The sequence below is a fragment of the Hyla sarda genome, chromosome 1, assembly GCF_029499605.1.
Source record: "Hyla sarda isolate aHylSar1 chromosome 1, aHylSar1.hap1, whole genome shotgun sequence".
Taxonomy (NCBI): Eukaryota; Metazoa; Chordata; class Amphibia; order Anura; family Hylidae; genus Hyla; species Hyla sarda.
Genome location: NC_079189.1, coordinates 297,392,701 through 297,406,509, shown reverse-complemented (window position 1 = coordinate 297,406,509; position 13,809 = coordinate 297,392,701). Strand labels below are relative to the sequence as shown.

General features: G+C 40.8%; 1 protein-coding gene across 1 annotated transcript in view; it reads right to left on the bottom strand.

Moving 5' to 3' along the window:
- Positions 1–11,663, bottom strand: part of C2CD4C (C2 calcium dependent domain containing 4C) — a 47,361-nt gene extending 35,698 nt beyond the window's left edge. Inside the window, exon 1 of the mRNA XM_056518037.1 lies at positions 11,465–11,663. The gene's annotated coding sequence lies outside the window, so the exon portion shown is untranslated. The remainder of the gene's footprint in view (positions 1–11,464) is intronic.
- Positions 11,664–13,809: the final 2,146 nt, after the last annotated feature.

Below are 13,809 nucleotides of genomic sequence, written 5' to 3'. Positions count from 1 at the left end.
TATGTCCTGTTGCGGAGGTACTTAGCGCACCAGGATGTACATTTACGTCCTGTGTATGGCCGCGAGTAGTCATGCTCTGCAGGTCCTGGCTGCTATCAGCAGCTGGGGAGCTGCCGGTAATGGCCGACATCCGCAATCATTCTGATGTCCGCCATTAACCTCTCAGATGCTGTGATCAATACAGATCACGGCATCTGCGGCAATGAGCATGTTAAAATAGCTGTCGGGGGGATCCGATCATCTGTAATGGTGGCTGCAGGTCCCCTCACCTGCCTCCAGCCGTCTCCCGGCGTCTTCTGCACTGGTCTGAGATCGAGCAGACCAGAGCAGAGGATTGCTGATAATACTGAACAGTGCTATGCCCTATGCATAGCACTGAACAGTATTAGCAATGTAATGATTGCTATAAATAGTCCTCTATGGGGACTAAAAAAGTGTAAAATAAATGTAAAAAAAGTTTTCAAAAAAGTAAAAAAAAAATTGAAAAATTCCCTCCCCTAATAAAGTTTTAAATCATCCTTTTCCCCCGTATTAATACATAAAAGCATAAAAAAAAAGATAAATAATAAACATCTTTGGTATCGTTGCATGTGTAAATGTCTGAACTATAAAAAATATAATGTTAATGATCCCCTACGGCGAACAGCGTAAACGTAAAAAAAAAAGGTCACAAATTTCTGTTTTTTGTCACATAAAACTAAACATTTTTTTTATAAAAAGCAATCAAAATGTCACATATACGCAAATCTGGTACCAAAACAAATTACAGATCATGGTGCAAAAAATGAGCCCTCACACATCCCTGAATACAGAAAAATAAGAAAGTTAGAGGTGGTCAAAATAAACATACTGATTTTGTAAAAAATTGTTTGAGGTTTTTTAAAAGCAGTACAGTAATAGAAATTTACGTAACCATGGGTATCATTTTAATTGTTTTGACCCAGAGAATAAAAAAAAAACGAAACCTCACAAATTTGCTAAAGTATGATTTTCGTTTACATTTCCTTACACAAAAATAATTTTTGGGGTTTACCATACATTTTAGGGTAAAATGAGTGATGTGCAACTGGTCACGCAAAAAACAAGCCCTCATATGGGTCTGGGAATGGAAATATAAAAGAGTTATAAATTTTAGAAGGCGAGGAGGAAAAAACTAAAACGCAAAAATAAAATTGGCTGTGTCCTTAAGGTGAAAATGAGCTGATTCCTTAAGGGGTTAAGAGATTAATGTACTTGGGGTGGAGCAGAGGGAGTGGTTAGAATAGTTAATAGGGATAGGCTTCATAGGAAGAAAAAACATACACCATTGAATTGCATGTGAACTAATGCCAGAAGTCTGTCCAATAAAACTGACAAACTGGAGATGATAATGTCTGAGAAGAATTATGACATAGTGAGTATAATAGAGACTTGGTTGGACGATAGCTGTGACTGGGCGGTCAACATACAAGGTTGTAGACTATTTAGGAAGGATCGGACAAATGAAAAGGGGGAGGAGTTTGTCTTTATGTAAAGTCCAGTCTGAAGGCTGCACTGCAGGAGGCTATACAAGAGGGAAACGATAATGTGGAGTCATTATGGGTAGAAATATATGGAGATAAAAATAAAAAAATTCTGATAGGGGTTTTCTATAAGCCACCAAACATAATGGAAGAGGCAGAAGATCAATTACTGAGGCAAATAAACATGGCAGCAAATCAAAACGATGTGATAATAACTATCCTGATATAAACTGGGAGACTGAGTCCTGTGAATCTCATAAAGGAAACAGGTTTCTGACTATAGCTAAAGACAATTAGCTGTCCCAAATGGGGCAGGGCCCAACCAGAGGGGGCATGAGTAAGGGGGCGTTCCCCCAAAACGACGTGTCAGACCCTGATGGCTCCCGACTAGTGAATTCTATCTCTGCTGGGGCGGTTGTACATCTACCTGCTGCAAGCTTTGAATATCACAGCCTTGAATTTTATGAAGATGTTGAATAAAGAAAAAATAATTACAAAGCATCTAACAGTGAGTGTCTAAAATCTTATATTTAAAGTGATTGCTGCACGCTCATGGTCTTACTTGTAAGGATTTGCATTGTGGAGTCGGTGAATACCCACACCTGAGCATTGCCTAATAGTCTACACAGGACTCTTTTTTCTAAGATTTGTAAATTATTTCTATGAAAAAAAATCTTAATCCTTCCAGTACATATTAGCTGCTGAATACTACAGAGGAAATTATTTTCTTTTTGGTACAGAGTGATCTCTGCTGACATCACGAGCACAGTGCTCTCTGCTGACATCTCTGTCCATTTTAGGAACTGTCATGAGCAGCATATGTTTGCTATGGGGATTTTCTCCTACTCTGGACAGTTCCTAAAATGGATAGAGATGTCAGCAGAGAGCACTGTGCTCGTGATTCAGCAGAGAGCTCTGTGTTCCAAAAATAAAAGAATTTCCTCAGTAGTATTCAGCAGCTAATAAGTACTGGAAGGATTAAGATTTTTTAATAGAAGTAATTTACAAATCTGTTTAACTTTCTAGCACCAGTAGAATTAAAAAAAAAAAGTTTCCACTGGAGTACCCCTTTAAATAGGTCCTGACTAGGTGTTCAATCAAGGTCAGCTGACCAGTCTCAGCAGACAGGCGTAACCAAAGCAACAAGACCAAACAAAAGCTCTCAGTGCAAGTCAACCCTTCTGTTCCTTACAGTAATGTACATGGGGAGGAAAAATCCAGGCTGGAATTATGCATTAAATGGGAGAACACTTGGGAGGACTGACATGGAAAAGGACTTAGGGGTCTTAGTTAAAGGAAAACTGTCAGTAAATTACCCCCCCCCCCCCCGCCCTTACCAGGGGTACTGGCTGGTATTGTGGGGGACGCTGATCAATATGCTACCTACCATGCCCGGATCTGCCCTGCCCAGCGCCACCCAGCTTAAGAATATTCATCCCCTCCCTCTGACTGTTCCTCCCCTCCCCGCTCTATACTGGACTCCACTGTGGAGGGAGGGGATGAATATTCATAAGCCGGGCGGCGCTGCGGACGAGCAGAGCTGACATTAGAGTGCCAGAAGGAGCCCTTGTAACGCCGCCTGCGCCAGATAGCAGCTCATTTGCATATCCAGAAAAATGAAGATAACGGGCGAACGGCAGGGCAGATCCGGGCATGGTAGGTAGCATATGGATCAGCGTCCTCCGCAATACCAGCCAGTACCTCTGGTTAGTGCGGGGGAGTTTACTGACAGTTTTCCTTTAATAGTAAATTTAGCTGTGGTGACCAGTGTCGGGCAGCTGCTGCCAAGGCAAATAAAATCATGGAGTGCATCAATAGGGGCATAGATGCCCACGACAAGGAAATAATTCTACCGCTGTACAAATCACTAGTCAGACCACACATAGAATACTGTGTACAGTACTGGGAACCAGTGTACAAGAAAGATATAGTGGAGCTGGAGAGGGTTCAAAGACGGGCAACCAGAGTAATACGGGGAATGGGAGGACTACAGTACCCAGAAAGATTATCAGAATTAGGGTTATTTAGTTTAGAAAAAAGAAGGCTTAGGTGCGACCTAATAACTATGTATAAATATATCAGGGGACCGTACAGAGATCTCTCCCATGATCTATTTATACCCAGGACTTTATCTATAACAAGGGGGCATCCTCTACATTTAGAGGAAAGAAGGTTTCTACACCAGCACAGACTGGGATTCTTTACTGTAAGAGCAGTGAGACTGTGGAATTCATTCCTGGAGGAGGTGGTCATGGTAATCTCTGTAAAAGAGTTCAAAAGGGGTCTGGATGCATTTTTGGAGAGTAATAACATTACAGGTTATGGATTCTAGATCTATAAGGTCAGAACGTTGATCCAGGGATCTATTCTGAGTCGGGAAGGAATTTTTACCTCAAGTGTTTTTTGCCTTCCTCTGGATCAACTATGTAGGGACTCATTAGGGATATAGGTTGAACTTGATGGAATCTGGTCTTTTTTCAACCTTATGAACTATGTTACTTGTGCAGAGATCTTATGGGTCAGAAGATCTTATGGGTCAGCTACCTAGAAGTGGTACTAGAGAGACAGTTTTCTTTCTATATCTCTTCCTATATCTCCTTACACCCCAAGGGATAAGTAAGACATACACAAGGCGATTCTCAGAAATGTAAAATATGAAGAAAGTTTATAATTCTTGGGGACAGATATTTTTTTGGGACTTTCTGTCAGTCATACTGTTGAAGAACACTACAGTCATCTTTTCTCTAGCCATATTCTATAAGTGGCATACCTACTGGGCACAGCAGACCGGGGGTCCTGTCAGAGACTAAATGGTCTCGTCCCCCCAATCCACATGACCTTGCAGGTTATAAAGTTAATGGTTTTGGCAGTCGTCCAAACCGATTACTTTATAATTTGCTTGCTATAATTTGCTTGCTAGGGAAAGCCAGGACACTTGCCCCGACTCCCCAGGCCAGCGATCATCACCAAGCTGTCGGTGTAGGTCAAACACAGCTTCAGGCTCCAATGGAAGCATTACCTGATCTCTACACTGGAGTACTGGAGGAAGGATCTGGCTGGTTTAATAGAGGGGACTGTTTTCCTAATAGGAGGGGGGCTACCTACCTGTTGACCCGACTGCCTGTCTAATGGGCAGGGGACGGACACTACCTGTCTAATACGGGACTACCTGCCTATTGAGGGGAATATCCATCTACTGGAGGGACTACCTGAATACTGGTGAGACATACCTGCCTAATGGGGGACTATGCCTGCCTACTGAGGAGACATACCTGCCAAATTGGGGGGGGGGGGGGGAACTACCTGCATAGCTACCTAACTGCTGTAGTAGACATTCTTAGTGAGGAACCTATTTACCTAAAGGGTGACCTATTTACCTGCTCACTTTACTGTGCGGGGCAATATTACCGTTTTGGGGACTATAGATGTGAAGACTGTATAGAGGTGCCATGTTTGTTGGAAAAGTAGAAAGTCTAGAGGTGCATTCTCAGCATGTTTTAATCCTACAGCTGCCGGATCCGGTGGGGATATTTCAAAACCGGACGCTCCTGTATCCCCGCTGGACGCGCAAAGCTTCTCATTCGTTTGAATGAGCTGACCGGAGTCAGTATACCACAGTTTTAAGTCCTGTCACAAAACCGGATACGGGGCAAAAATGAGCTGACCGGAGTCAGTATCTGTGCTAGGTGTGTTTCTAGCACATTCTGCAGAAAAGAGCCAGGGCTGGAAGAAGTTGTCATGGCAGTTTGAACAAGAAAAAATATGGGAGAGATTTATCAAAACCTATCCAGAGGAAAAGTTGCTGAGTTGCCCCTAACAACAAATCAAATTGCTTCTTTCAATTTTAAAAAGGCCTCTGAGAAATGAAAGAAGCGATCTGATTGGTTGCTATAGGAAACTCAGCAACTTTTCTTCTGGACGGGTTTTGATAAATCTCCCCCTATGACTCCAATGCAACATTATATGTTAGTTACTGTTGGTGTACAGTATATTGCTATATGGTCACTAAATAGGGAAATATTAGTTGGAGGGGTCCCCTGAGATTCTAGTTACACCCCTATAGTCTGTTTCTGTATGTTGTTCTAATACATTTGTACTGATGGGTTTTTGTTATTTGTTCCTCTGTTGCTGTATTAATGAATGGGGTCTGTAAACCATTGTATAGTAGCATCAGATATGTCAGTAGAAATTTGAATGCTCTATCTACCTATAGATACATCACGTTCTACCTATAATAAAAACAATAACTGATTTTCAACAGAGCGTAAGGGCTTGCATTTTCTGTCAGTTTAGTGTATGGTACAGTAGCTCATCTTTCTTCAAGTTTCAGGACAATCCTAAACTTGTATAGCGTCATATATTTCCTTTGATTCATGATATATTCAAAAAGCCAAGTTTAAAGGGGTACTCCGGTGGAAAACTTTTCTGATGGCAGAAAGTTAAATAGATTTGTAAATTACTTCTATTTAAAAATCTTAATCATTCCAGTACTTATTAGTGGCTGTATACTACAGAGGAAATTGTTTTCTTTTTAGATTTATTTTCTGTCATGACCACAGTGCTCTCTGCTGACACCTCTGTTCATTTTAGGAACTGTCCTGAGCAGGAGCAAATCCCCATAGCAAAGATATGCTGCTCTGGACAGTTCCTGTAATGAACAAAGGTGTCAGCAGAAAGACACTGTGGTCGTGACAGAAAAGAAATCCCAAAAGAAAAGAATTTCCTCTGTACTATACAGCAGCTAATAAGTACTGAAAGGATTAAGAATTTTTAATAAAAGTAATTTACAAATGTGTTTAACTTTCTGGCACCAATTGATTTAAAAAAAAAAAAAAACGTTTTCAACCGAAGTATCTCTTTAAAGAACAATGGGGGAGATTTATCAAAACCTGTACAGAGTAAAAGTTGCAGAGTTGCCAATAGCAACCAATCAGATTGCTGCTTTCATTTTTCAGAGGCCTTTTCAAAAATGAAAGAAGCAAGCTGATTGGTTGCTATGGGCAACCCAGCAACCTGGACCTTGGACAGGATTTGATAAATCTCCCCCAATATTCTGAGCAAGGAGAATGGTGTCAATGGTGTTGATGGGCCATCTTTTCATTCTTTCCCCTCACCCTGTCTACCATTGTACCATAACTTGGTTTGGTCATTTTCTGCCTCTCACAGGATTTTATATTTTTTTGAGGTGTCTTGGATCAATGGTTGAAGTATTTATTATTTATTTTTCATTATTATATAAAATGGTTTGCTTTATGCTGAAGTCACAGCTGGCATTTGCTGACTCTAAGGCTCGGTTCACACTACGGAACTTCTGTCTGCAATTCTGCTTTGAAATTGCAGGCAGAAATTCCACTTACTAAAATGTATAGTACAGTGAATGGGTTTCCATCAACAAATTCACACTTCGGAATTTGTGAGCGGAAAATCCGCTTTAAAATTTCCGCCTGAAGAATGGGTTGCTCATACTTCAGACGGAAATTCTAGTGGAACACATTGCAATCTATTGGAGACTGCAGTGTCCGCACAGTCCTAGCGCTGACTGATTCAGTCGGCGCAGGCCGCACTCGGAATCTCCGGGTGGAAATTTTCTGCCCAGAGATTCCACAGTGTGAACCTTGCCTAAAGGGTCCATTCACATGGCAGAATTTCCGCTTGTGGAATTCCACCTGAAATGAAAGCCCATAGACTTCTATTGGATTCCACGCTCCCAATTCAGAAGTGTGAATGGGAGTGCGGAATCCCATAGAAGTCAATGGGCCTTAATTTCAGGTGGAATTCCGCAAGCAGAAATTCTGCCGTGTGAATAGACCATAAGGCTAGCTTCACACTACGGAACTTCTGCCTGAAATTCCGCTTTGAAATGGCAGACATAAATTCTGCTTACTAAAATGTACAAGCTAGTCAATGAGTTTTCATTTCACCAATTCACACTTAGTAATTTTTGAAGCAGAATTTGTGAATGGAAAATTCGCTTTCAAATATTCGCCTGAGAAATGGTGGTGCTCATTCTTCAGGCAGATCTACTTGTGGAACACACTGCAGTCTATTAAGGACGGCAATGTCCGCACGGTCCTAGCGCCGACTGATTCAGTTGGCACTGGCCGCACTTGGAATCTCTAGACGGAATTTTTCCGTCTGGAGATTCCGCAGTGTGAACCTAGTCTAAGATGTGCAGTGTTAAGGGAATCTGCCTGTTAAGAGTCTGCAGTTGGCATAACCTTTAAACTGATGAGTGTTTAGGGTAGGGTCACATGTGCCGTATTTTACTGCGTATTTGCTGCTGTATATTTTCCTACCCATTGAACCAATGGCAAGCAAAATATGCGACTGATTTTGCTACCCATTGACTTTAATAAGTAGGAAAATACACAGCAGCAAATATGCAGCAAAATACGGCACGTGTGACCCTACCCATAAGAGAACAGTCCATTCACATTATATCACATGTCGCTAGTATACGTAGGCAACCTGTCAAAATGGTATACTTACCTATACTGTGGTGTATTTTAGATGGGCCCTTTTAGTTTCATGAACTGAAAACATTCTACTACTTACTACATTTGGTCCATTTCCTGAATTTTTACTGTTTTTTGTGTGGTACTCAATAGCCAAGCAGAACATGCGTTTGGGTTCAACAAAGAAACAGTATACATCTGGAACACTGGCCAAGTGTAATGTAGGTGGATTACATTAGTGGATTATATTTGGCCCATTAAAGGGTAGTAAATGGATTACATTAGTGGATTATATTTGGCCCATTAAAGGGTGGTAAGTGGATTACATTAGTGGATAATATTGGGTCCATTAAACTCAATTTTGGCCAGTCAGGAGTACCTTGCCATATACATCAGGATTCATCATTTTAGCAGGTTGCCAATATATATGGCTGATGTGTGATAAAAACATAGTTACATAGTTACATAGTTAGTACGGTCGAAAAAAGACATATGTCCATCAAGTTCAACCAGGGAATTGAAGGGTAGGGGTGTGGCGCGATATTGGGGAAGGGATGGGATTTTATATTTCTTCATAAGCATTAATGTTATTTTGTTCCAGGAATGTATCTAATCCTGTTTTAAAGCTGTTAATTTTTCCTGCTGTGACCAGTTCCTGAGGTAGACTGTTCCATAAGTTCACAGTTCTCATGGTAAAGAAGGCGTGTTGCCCCTTGAGACTAAACTTTTTCTTCTCCAGACGGGGGGAGTGCCCCTCATCCATTGGGGCGGTTTAACCTGGAACATGATGTGGATGGGCCCTAAAAAAGCTGAGAATGACATACACCTAAGTCTGTATGATTAGTTATAGGACATGGGAGATTTAGAAAAAACAGAAAAAGTACAGTAGTCCCAATTTACAATGGCCTCAACATACAATATTTTCAACATACAATGGTCAATACACAGACAGACCAGATCTGTGAAACGTGTCAATGGCTGGAAGATCTGACCAATCAGAATGGGCCATTTTACTGGTAAAACACCTGTACTACTGAAGTTCATGCACTGACTGGCTGTCTGGAAGCGCCCCCTACAGTACAGGGAGGTATTACATGTTCTGTACTACTCTTTACCTGTGCCAGGGTTAACTGCTCCTTTGGACTCCAGGTAAGGACAGCTCCAAGGACTTGCTTTATCTATATCAGTTATCTACTTTTCTTTAATCCGGATTTTTTCCTATTTTTGAATGACCTTTTGGTGGTTTCAGAACCAAAGACCATTTTTCCATAGAGTTATGGTCTCAACATACAATGGTTTCAGCATTCAATGGCCGTCCTGGAACCAATTAATATTGTAACCTGAGGGACCACTGTACATGCTAAAGAATATATGATCCTTGCACTCTGTTGGACAAGGCCTCACAGTCCTGGGAGGTGGCCTAGTCTTTAGCCCAATAACTACATACAATAGAAGTATAGTGCATAAACTGTAAAATGTTAGTAGATACTAGGGATCGACCAATTATCGGTTTGGCCGATATTCACAATTTTGGACGTTATCGGTATCGGAAATTAGTTTGCCGATAATCAGATAATGCCCCCTATAAGGGGATTGGAGGTAGCAGTAGCACCTGGGCCCAAAAATCTTTATTCCATATAGGAGACACCAGCATTATAAATGGCACATGTTAGGTAGGTGGCTCTGTTCCAGATTTTGCATTGGGGTTCGCTAGTGATAATGCACCAGTGCCCCTTATATAATCATACAGCTATACAGAAACACTCGTATGTGCTTGTACCATATTTCTAAGCGTTTACAAGTGTTCCTATAAAAGCGACCTATGATGTTCTATAGAAAAGGAATCTTTCAAGTGCCAGTTGTAGCTCTTCAATGCCTTTCTGCTCTATGATCTTTACAATATGCCATTTATGTGCTTGGTTTTAACATAGAAGTATCTTATGCCATTACGTTATGCCTGCAGTCCCATCATCGTAATCTATCGATTGTTGCCAATGTACCTAGATATGTCAACTGCACCTATAAATGGGCAGAAAATCGCGATATGATTGGGATATATTTTTATTTTTCTATTTATCACAACCTTTTCCTTTTGCCCTCACGGCGGTGTGATGTGCGCTTGTCCGCAACTCCCCGTTTTTCAAGCAGTGAGGGAAATATCTACCGTTACCAAACGAGAGAGAGATTTTATCATAGGTTTTTGTTTCGAAAATCTTAGTAAATATATGAAATGATTTGACCGCTATCAAGGAATAATGTGCGGTATCCCTTATCTGGAAGATGGCTGTACTGTATTACATTGGTCATAGAAAGATATTTAGCAGATACAGAATGGAAATGCTTAATACAATTTCCCATAGGTCGCAATGCAAACAAAAGATTTTCGTAACGCTAGTAAATACTGTCCATGGAAAAGTCTTTCTCGTTTCAGCAATATGCTATTATTTGTATTCCCTTTGGCTATGAATGTTGGGATAATGAAATAGATCAGAGCTCTCCTCTAACAGGGGAAAACTGTAAGGTGATGACCTGTTGTAGGGCTTATATATAACTATATTACAGCTCAGAAAATAGATCTTGGTCAGAGCTGGTTTGAGCTGAATAGAATAGGCTGCACAGGCTGACACTGGCAAACAGCAGCATCTCTCTTCTCCCTCCCTTCCCTTCCACCTGTCCGTCTACTTCAGGGTTTCCCAACCAGGGGGCCTCCAGCTGTTTCAAAACGACAACTCCCAGCATGCCCGGACAGCCAAAGGCTGTCCGGGCATGCTGGGAGTTGTAGTTTTGCAACAGCTGGAGGCCCCCTGGTTGGGAAACACTGGTCTACTTTGTTGCCCACCTGCCAGTCACAGGTCACAGGACCACCGGAGCGCAGCCATTAGGGATGGCTCACGAAGGCTTGTCAGCCCAACATAGACAGTGGGAAAACTTTCTGTTACTCCAGAATTTGATGATGTGATTACAGATGTAGCAGAGCTGAGTAAGCGGTTAACTCTTTCAGACTCACACCCCCATTTTCACAGATAAAAAGGTCACTTTTACAGATAAAAGAGCACTGACAATAACAATGATTTTGCCTAAAAGGACAATGCATTGAGTCATTGCCTATAGGCAATACGTATGCCTAAATGAGCTGGAAGATAATGCTGTTGGTTGTACTTGCAGTCCTATGTAAAAAGCACCGTTTGCACATGATAGCATGGTGTGCTGTGCCAAATGATAAACTCAGCTCTGCTGCACTGTCGTCATAGCACAGAGCACACAGTGGCCAGACCTGCAGAATAATCTAACAATAGGCAAATGGGTGAAGATGATAGGAGGTGACTGCTGCAGGATTCAGGTCACAGCCCCAGCCTGAAGAAGCCCTGGATGTCTTCCTAAAGACAGTAGACGTCTACTAGAAAGTGGTGGGAGCCACGAAGACAGCATCCTAGGCTGCCAATGACTGCCCACCCAGGACTAGAATAACATACAGGGGCACAGGGCAGTGCAAGGCTCGGTACCCACCTGTAACCCGGGCTGGGCACTGCCGGTGTGCTGTATGCTCGGCGGAGCAGCTCCTGTATGCTGGGCACCTACTTCTCTAGATCACATGTAAACACCGGTGAGCAGCTGGGAGATCGTCATGTAGGTTGGCTGGATGTCTATGAAGTGGCCAGGACTCTGCTGTGTTATATAGACACGGCTCCCAGCCCTGCCAACCAACCATTCTATCCCTCCTCACACACCTCCCAGTCTGGGAGGCACCATGCCCAGCCTCACCTAGTCCTCTGCTTGGGTCCTGGGCAGCTACAAGTGTGCGAGGAGGAGGATGGCAGTGCCTATGACAGCTGTATACAGAGAACGTGGTAGTAGTGTATAGTGTTCTATGGAGGGAATGGCAGTATTATATCATGGTATACATAGTGTTATATAGAGGACATGGCAGTATTATATAATGTTATACATAGTGTTATATAGAGGACATGCCAGTATTGTATAGTGTTATACATAGTGTTATATAGAGGACATGGCAGTATTGTATAGTGTTATACATAGTGTTATATAGAGGACATGGCAGTATTATATAATGTTATACATAGTGTTATATAGAGGGCATGGCAGTATTATATCATGTTATACGTAGTGTTATATAGAGGACATGGCAGTATTATATAATGTTATACATAGTGTTATATAGAGGACATGGCAGTATTGTATAGTGTTATACATAGTGTTATATAGAGGACATGGCAGTATTGTATAGTGTTATACATAGTGTTATATAGAGGACATGGCAGTATTGTATAGTGTTATACGTAGTGTTATATAGAGGACATGGCAGTATTGTATAGTGTTATACATAGTGTTATATAGAGGACATGGCAGTATTGCACAGTGTTCTATGGAGGGAATGGCAGTATTATATTATGGTATACATAGTGTTATATAGAGGACATGGCAGTAGTGTATAGTGTTATACATAGTGTTATATAGAGGGCATGGCAGTATTCTATAGTGTTATACATAGTGTTTTATAGAGGACATGGCAGTATTGTATAGTGTTATACGTAGTGTTATATAGAGGACATGGCAGTATTATATCATGTTATACGTAGCGTTATATAGAGGACATGGCAGTATTGTATAGTGTTATACATAGTGTTATATAGAGGACATGGCAGCATTGCACAGTGTTCTATGGAGGGAATGGCAGTATTATATTATAGTATACATAGTGTTATATAGAGGACATGGCAGTAGTGTATAGTGTTATACATAGTGTTATATAGAGGGCATGGCAGTATTCTATAGTGTTATACATAGTGTTATATAGAGGACATGGCAGTATTGTATAGAGTTATACATAGTGTTATATAGAGAACATGGCAGTATTGTAAAGTGTTCTGCAGACTACATGGCAGTATTTTATAATGTTATACATAGTGTTATATGGAGGACATGGCAGTATTGTAAAGTGTTCTGTAGACTACATGGCAGTATTTTATAATGTTATACATAGTGTTATATAGAGGACATGGCAGTTTTGTAAAGTGTTCTGTAGACTACATGGCAGTATTATATAATGTTATACATAGTGTTATATAGAGGACATGGCATTATTGCATGGCGGAATATAGAGGACATAACGGTATTGTATAGTGTTCTGTAGACTACATGGCAGTATTATATAATGTTAGTGTTATATAGCGGACATGGCAATATTATATAATGTTATACGCAGTGTTATATAGAGGACATGGCAGTATTGCATGGCGGTATATAGAGGACATAATGGTATTGTATAGTGTTCTGTAGACTACATGGCAGTATTATATAATGTTATACATAGTGTTATATAGCGGACATGGCAATATTATATAATGTTATTCATAGTGTTATATAGAGGACATGGCAGTATTGTATAGTGTTCTATAGATGGCATGGTAGTAGTATTGTATAGTGTTCTATAGAGGACATGGCAGTATTATATCATTTTCTACATAGTGTTATATAGAGGACATGGCAGTATTGTATAGTGTTTTATAGAGGGCATGGTAGTAGTATTGTATAGTGTTCTATAGAGGACATGGCAGTATTATATAATTTCATACATAGTGTTATATAGAGGACATGGCAGTATTGTATAGTGTTAAATAGAGAGTATGGCAGTATTGTATAGTGTTCTGTAGACTACATGGCAGTATTTTATAGTGTTATACGTAATATTATATAGAGGACATGACAGTATTATATAAGGTTATACATAGTGTTATATGGAGGACATGGTATCAGTATTGTATAGTGTTCTATGGAGGACATGGTAGCAGTATTGTATAGTGTTATATAGAGGGCATGGTAGTAGTATTGTA